At 43.0% G+C, this 7480-nt stretch overlaps 1 long non-coding RNA gene across 1 annotated transcript; it reads left to right on the plus strand.

Moving 5' to 3' along the window:
• Positions 1-2834: 2834 nt before the first annotated feature.
• LOC102491736 (uncharacterized) lies at positions 2835-6318 on the plus strand. Its single transcript, XR_337344.2, has 3 exons — positions 2835-2971; positions 4785-4908; positions 6257-6318. It is a non-coding gene; the product is annotated as an uncharacterized LOC102491736 (long non-coding RNA).
• Positions 6319-7480: the final 1162 nt, after the last annotated feature.

Genomic DNA, 7480 nt, shown 5'->3' on the forward strand with positions numbered 1-7480 from the left:
TTTTCTCAAGATTAGAGTACTTTCTGGAAAACTCTAGGGAAAGTCATGATGCAATTTTGCATAGAAAAGTAGGTCATGATTTTTCTAATGACCTAGTACTTTCTTCAGTCCTTACAAAAGCACTGATTTACACATCTTAAGAATGATCTAAGCTGGAAGGGACTTTAAAGATCACATCTTACCCTCTTTCAAATAAAAATTAAGACCACAGAAGTTGAAAGATTTGTCCTAAGTTCTAAGATTTAGCAGGGAAAGCTGTACTAGTTATTTACTGCTGCAAAACAAATGACTTGAAAGAACACAGAGCTCACAGTTCTGTAGCTTCCATGTCCAACACTGCATCACCAGGTTCTCTGCTCAGGGTCTGACAAGGCTGAATCAAGGAGTCAACAAGTTTGAGTTCTCATGTGGAGGCTCTGGGGAAGAACACATTCCCAAGCTCATTCTTGTTGGGAAGATTCAGTTCCTCTCAGTTATAGGACTTCCTTGCTAGTCATTGACCAGGGACTTAACTCATGGTCCCCTCCATCCTTGTAAAAACAGTGCATCAGGTCCTCATGCTTCAACTCTGACCTGCTGCTGCTACCATCAGCTAAAACTCTGTTTCTAAGGTCTCATGCAGTTAGATTAGGCCTGCCCTTACAATCTCTTTCTTTTTATCAACTCTGTATGTAACATTTACCACCATGTGATAATGGCAGTAAAATCCATGAGATGATAAAGGGTGTGCACATGAGATGGTGGAGAAGCAAATCTTGGGAGACGTAGAATCTTGCCAACCCATGCAAGGATTTTAGAACCTTATGGACATTATTTGATATCAACCTTACACTCACCATCTCTGCAACTGGGAAAAGCATTAGATTTTTTTTTCTTTTTTTGGAGAGGTTTTTGCTATAGGGCGCATGCGCTCGCCAGACAGAGAGAGACAGACAGAAAGTGAGAAATCACCCCCCAGGGGGGATGGTCATGCTGCAACCCCTTCTCCATTTTCCTCTCGGGATCTTGGGCACGCACGCACACGCACCCGGCGTGAGTTTTAAGCCACTGGGTCCGAGACGCGAACCGTGGTCAACTATGTGGGAGTCCAGCAACATAGCCATTACGCTAACTGCTGGTTCCCAAAGCATTAGATTTTATTGGACCTGTTTCTTCATCTATAGAATGAGAATCATGGATACCCCACAGGGCTTTCGTCAGGGTTAAAGAAATGTATGTGAGAATGCTTTTAGGATCTAAGGCACTACCTGGCAGGGTCAAATCGAAGTACTGTGCACAAACATGTGGCACCACTAGACTAGAAAACCCTTAAAGTTAGAGGCTATGTTCTCCGTGTGACAAGACCAGGGGCTACCTCCCCTGCGGTAGGAGCCTATTTTTAGTCACAATAAGATGGAAGTTGAGGACACCAAGAAACAGCATATAAAGGACTTCGAATGGCCATTATTTCCTATCCAAGATAATGCTAAGCCGTATTTAGATATGGACTGCCACTAGCCCTTGGCTGAAGGTGGGATTTGTTCAAGTGACTGAACAGTCCTGTCCCCCAACACCCAAGCATGGCTCACTGTGTAGTAGGTCGAGGCCTCACTCAGAAGGTCTGTCCTGTGGGTTAGAGCAAAGTGTCGCAGAGATGACCAGGCAAGAATTTCAGCCAGAGCACAGCCTGGCTACCTCTCCTTGTTTCTGAACATTCCTTTAGGGCAGAAATTGTGAGTTATGATAAAACATCTCATCATAACTCAAGTGAGAACACTGAGGGGAAAGAGTCTCTGTTGTGTGAAAGAACCACTGAATAAAAGCCAGCACTAGCATCTGTAGGAGCCCATTTTTCTCTTCCTCCAGCGTGGCTTAGTTTCTGAGACAAACAACAGACCTTGATATAACTTGCCAGATCATGATTACAGTACAATAGCTCTGTTTTCCCCTTAACCTGAGAAATCATTATGTGAATGCTTCCCTCAGCCCATTCTTGCTAAGTACACAAAATAGAACACAGAGCTAGGCGTATAATAGGTATTCCAAAAAGCATTTGCCGAATGAATGGATGAAAACAAGCCCCGTTCTCTTCTCTCCTACGCACCACTCTTTATACATCTGTGTTTCTCACTTTATTGGTTTTGTTTGCTGCCTTCTGGGCAGATTTGATGAGCAGGTAGTAAAGCTTAGCTACACTTAAGGGTGCCAGCTCCAGCAGCCCCTAGAAATTCTGAGCCAGCCTGTCACATTGAAGACTAGAAATAGTCATGTGGTCGAGGGAGTGAGGAGCACCCTGGCCATCTGCTGCCTCTCCTCTGGGGAGCTGAACTGAAGGAACTCAAAGTTAATGAGCTCTCTGGCTCGTGTAGTCATGCACAGTCTGAGTCGGCATCTGGTCCATTTTGGAAGATAAACACCCACTTGAGATGCCTGAGAGGCAGCAGCATGTGGGAACACAGGTGAGTCTGACAGTGTGGCCAATACTCGCTGATTCGGGACCTGGGTGAGCATTCAGGAAGTGGGGCTATTAGTGAGTAGGTTGCTGTGGAGCACTTGGCATGGCAGAACTGGTGAGAGGATTTGTGTACAGGAGGCCTTTGTGTCCAGCATGCTAAGGATCAGAGTCTGATAATGATTTTAAGTTGCTATATGATTTTAAATCCATATACTGGTTATTTACCCATCCTTTAATCTGATGCATATTTTCTCTGAAGGATAGTTTTATTGAGCTTTTCTTTCTGTAGTTAGAATTATAAAATCAATGAGAATATATTGACTATCCCCGTCTCAATAATTTCATGATTTCCCTTATTTCCACCTGCTACACAAAGCAAGATTGTAGAGGCTCTGCCGAGTACTAGGAACCACTCGTCGGGGACCAGATGGTGGCGCAGCGGTAGAACACTGCACTGTGAGCCAATTTCACGTGGAAGGTTCCTGGTTCAAGTGTGGAGACCTCCTGGAGTACACTGTGTGTGTGAGGGGTGTGTGTGTAAGTACCCATCCTTGATCCAGGGTGGCCAAAGGCTGGGCTGAACCCTGGAGTGTACTAACCCGTCAAAGATCTTGCTGCAGGTGCTTGCTCTCTCTTTTTCACTCATGGAAGGAATAAATAAATTGCAAGGAATCATTTGTCTGGAATATAAGATATGTGAGTTACAGTCGTAGTGCAGAAGTAAGATTGCTGGACTGCAGACTTGATGTCAAGAGTCCTGCTGTTCAGTTCTTGATACTGCCTAAATCATCAGCCCACTTTCACACAGTGTTGGATTAAATTTAATTTGAGATCAATTGAAATTAGCTGGCAAATAAAAGAACAGAGATCATGTTAAAACTTTCCTGATGGATTGTGTTCAAGCGTTTTGCACTCACAGCAGACCAGAATGGATTCAAAGCACAGAGCAATTATAGCACATTTATGCTGCAGAATGCCACACCGTAAGTCCCTGTTCCTGAAAAAGGTCATTCAGCTGCCAGCTGGCAGATGCCAGTAGGAGTCCCCACTGCACCCTGGGTCTGAGCTGTTCTCACATTGCTCTAGATGACTGCTCTGGGGGCCGAGGGCTAAATGACCTTAATTTTGGATACCAGTGTGACACGAAAGAATTAAGTAGTTAGAAAGCATTGTTAATCTCCTCCCACTATTATACAGAGTAAAAGACCAAATAAAATAGGGATTTAGCAGGTAAGTATTTTATCTTGACCAGATAAAATACCCATCTCTACTGCTAGCTACTTAGTAGGTGTGAGTTGATCTTTTCTTTATTTTTGGTGGGAAGACTTTTCCCTAAAATCTTTTGAGTCTGGAAGAAACCTGAGAGGTTATCTGTTTCTCTGCTATGTAAATTACTATTATTTAGTTTGCTATACAATGTGTTTGCTGGCCCAAGACACACACACACACACACACACAGAGAGAGAGAGAGAGAGAGAGAGAGGGAGAAATTAAAAAATCAACCCTCAGTGGGATGACCATGACACAATCCTTCTCCATTTTCCTCTTGGGAGTTCAGGCATGCACACACACGCCTTACATGTTTTTCAAGCCCCCAGGTCTGGGACTTAAACCACACAGTCCACCACATGGGATCTAGCTGCCTTAGCTGCCATGTCACCTGCTGGCCCCATTGTTGTTATTTTTAATTGCCAGAGAGCAGGAGAAAGCCCCCTCCCCCACAACGGGAGCGTGTTTACCTCATAAAGCCTTCTCCATTTCTCCCTCTTGTCTGGATTTGGGGCACACATGCACACATACACATGTTTTTCAAACCACTGGGCCTGTGATTCGAACCATGAGTGGCTATGTGGGATCCCTTTCCTCTAACTGCTAGGCTTGGGAGCCAGCCCCCTACCGTTAATTTACTCACTGGGCAGGTAATCACTGGGTACCTACTATGACTCAGGCACTGGCCTCTACGTTTGAACTGCAAATAAGATCAGTGTGATCTTCGCCCTTATATGAAGTTTGGCTAAGACATGTTCTAAGGACAAACCTAGTCTAGGGAGGTGACATTCTCTAAGGAAATTATATTTTAGGTAGTAACTAAAGAGAGGTGAGTTAACGAGGAGAGGGAGGGTGAAGAGGGAGAAGAGAGGGAGAAACTCCAGGCCAGAGGAAGAACCACATTTATGTAAGCTAATTCTCATTAAATTGAAAAAAATCAAGACAATTTCTAAAAGAAAACGGATATTCTAAGTGGAGAAGGCAAAAGTGAGATCTCAGACTTGGATCGATCTCATTTCTTTTACTGAGAACTGTACCATCTTGTGGTAGCTGTGTGTCACTGCATATGTTTTGTCAACAGGTTTTCTTAGAATTGTGCTTTTTCAGCAGAAGATCCCAGTTTCAGAAAACTATTCTGTTGGCTCCCACCTTAATAGAGAAGGGTATCATTGATTATTTTCTTCTATGGACCTGTAATTTGAAAGGTATCTGTCAAAAATACACTTGTGTTTCTCTTTTTTCTAACTAGATTATCAGCACATTCTCTAAGAAAAGTTACATCATTGGTTGCAATGTTAAGTTGATAAAATTTCATTATAAACTAAAGAAGGGCTGGTCCTGTGGCCTAGCCACACATGCCCTCTGGCAATAAAAAAAATACAGAGAAATTTTTTGTTTTACTTAGCTGTACCAAACTCCAGCTCTAGTTTAGTAAAGTCATCTTCCTGTGTGAATTCCTTCATCTGAAAGTGGAAATGAAATATTTAACAGCACCTACGTCATTAAGTAACTTTAAGGACAAATGAGCCTGCTTAGTGAATTCTTATGTTCCTTTTCTAGCCTTTTAATGAGAAAAGGCTTGCTTTTTAAACTTACTGATCCCCATTTCATAGAAGGTCCTTTGGGAATCCAGGACTCTCAGTCTTGGAGTCTAACCCCAATCTAGTTCAACCTTCTTACTTTACAGATAAGGAAACTAAGACCCCAAAGGAAAGGAGTGACTTCATTTCTGCCCTTGCTCTTAAATCATTTATCAATTTATTCATAGTCCTTATAAAGAAGCAGTTAGGGTGGGACCAGCAGTTGGCACAATGGCTATGTCGCTGGACTCCCACGTAGTCAACCGTGGTTCGAGTCCCAGACCCGGTGGCTTAAACTCACGCTAGGCACTTGTGTGTGTGTGCCCAAGATCCTGAGAGGAGAATGGAGAATGGACTGCAACGTGGTCATTCCCCTGGCGGGGGGAGGGGGGGAGGTGATTTCTTCTTTCTATCTCTCTGTCTTTCTCTGTCTTACTGGCGAGCGCACGTGCCCTATAGCAAAAAAACTCTCAAAAAAAAAAAAAAAAAAAAAAGAAGAAGCAGTTAGTGAAAATAAAGTCTGATATTTCCCAAGTAAAAAAGAAGCCCAATGTGGTAGAAGAGTGTGCAAGAGAGAGATGGCTGTGCAGTGAGCTGAAAAGGCAGCTGGCACACAGCTCCCACGGCCTTCTTGACCATTTTAACCTTCTTGGGCCTTGTTCTAGGACCAGGGGAAAACAATAAAGAATGTCAATTACCAATTAAAATTTGGAAACATTGACAACTGCATTTTTAAAAAAAATTTATTTCTTCTGTGAGATATAGCACTTCCAACAGGGTCTTTTTTTTTTTCTAAGAATTATTTAATTATTTTAAAATTTGGTATATGGTACATGCACTCACCAGAGAGAGACAGACAGAGAGAGAGGGAAAGTGAGAAAGCAAGCCACCAGGCCCGGGACTCAAAACTGCGGTCAGCCATGTGAGAGTCTAGTGCCTAATTATCCTACCACCTACTTACCCCTCCCAACAGGGTCTTGATGCCATGATCCACCCCCAGCCTTAGCCAGCCCCCAATCCACCCCTTGATCATGGGCACCATGAGGGCTTCAGATGTGAGCCTGGAACCTTCCCAGGTAGGTCACCTTCACAAAGCATCTTGTTTTACCACTGTGTGACTGTTTCTGGCCCCTGATGTTAAAATTTTTCATCCTTACATTTGAGATACTGGAATCACACTTTTTTTTTTTTTTTGGTAGTTTTTGTTATAGGGCATGTGTGCTCACCAGAGAAAGAAAGAGAAAAGTGAGAAATCACCACCCCTCAAAGGAGATGGCCACACCACAATCCCATCTCCTCCACACTCCTCTCAGGATTTCAGGTATGCATGCACACACATCTGGCATGACTTTCAAGCCACTGGGTCCAGGACTCAAACTGTGGAGTCAGCCATGAGGGATCCAGTTGCCTTAATCTCGACACCACCTGCTGGACTCTTAAATCACACATTTAAAATTGTGAGTGTAGAACATGGTGACATGGTGGTTGAGGCAACTAGACTCCCACATAGCTGACCATGATTTGCATCCTGGACCTGGTAGCTTGCTTTTTCACTTTCCTTCTCTCTCTCTCTGGTCAACCTGAAAAATAAATAAATAAATAAATAAATAAATAAATAAATAAAATAATGACAATGAATAAAATTAAATAAAATAATTCTCAGAAAGAAAAAGTTGTGAGTGTATTATTGTGTAAGCAGACAAGAAAATTGACTAGAGCACCAGAAACAAAAACAGTCAGACTAAGAAGACAAAAGAGATTTAAGTTGGAGATGGAGGGAAGTTCTTTTTTTTAAAGATTTTTGCTATAGGGTGCATGTGCTTGCCAGAGAGACAGAAGAGAGAGAGAAGGAAAGTGAGAAGTCACCCCTCTAGAGAGGATGGCCATGCTTCAGTCCCTTCTCCTCCATTCTCCTCTCAGGATTTTGGCACACACATACATGTACCCAGTGTGAGTTTCAAACCACCGGGTCCAGGACTCCAACTATGATTGGTCATGTGAGGGTCCAGTGCTTTAACCAACATGCTACCTACTGGTCCCGGAAAGTTCTTGACTAAGCGTGACACTGGACATGTTACTGACGAGTCTCTATCCTGGAAAAACTTAATCTGGACAGCGGTATTCTTAGGATAGAGTGTTAGTGAATCTGAATGTTTTAAAACTGTCCCATGTAAGATGAAGAGTTAAACTGTCTAAA

The sequence above is a fragment of the Tupaia chinensis genome, unplaced genomic scaffold (genome assembly GCF_000334495.1).
Source record: "Tupaia chinensis unplaced genomic scaffold, TupChi_1.0 Scaffold145441_1, whole genome shotgun sequence".
Lineage (NCBI taxonomy): Eukaryota > Metazoa > Chordata > Mammalia > Scandentia > Tupaiidae > Tupaia > Tupaia belangeri.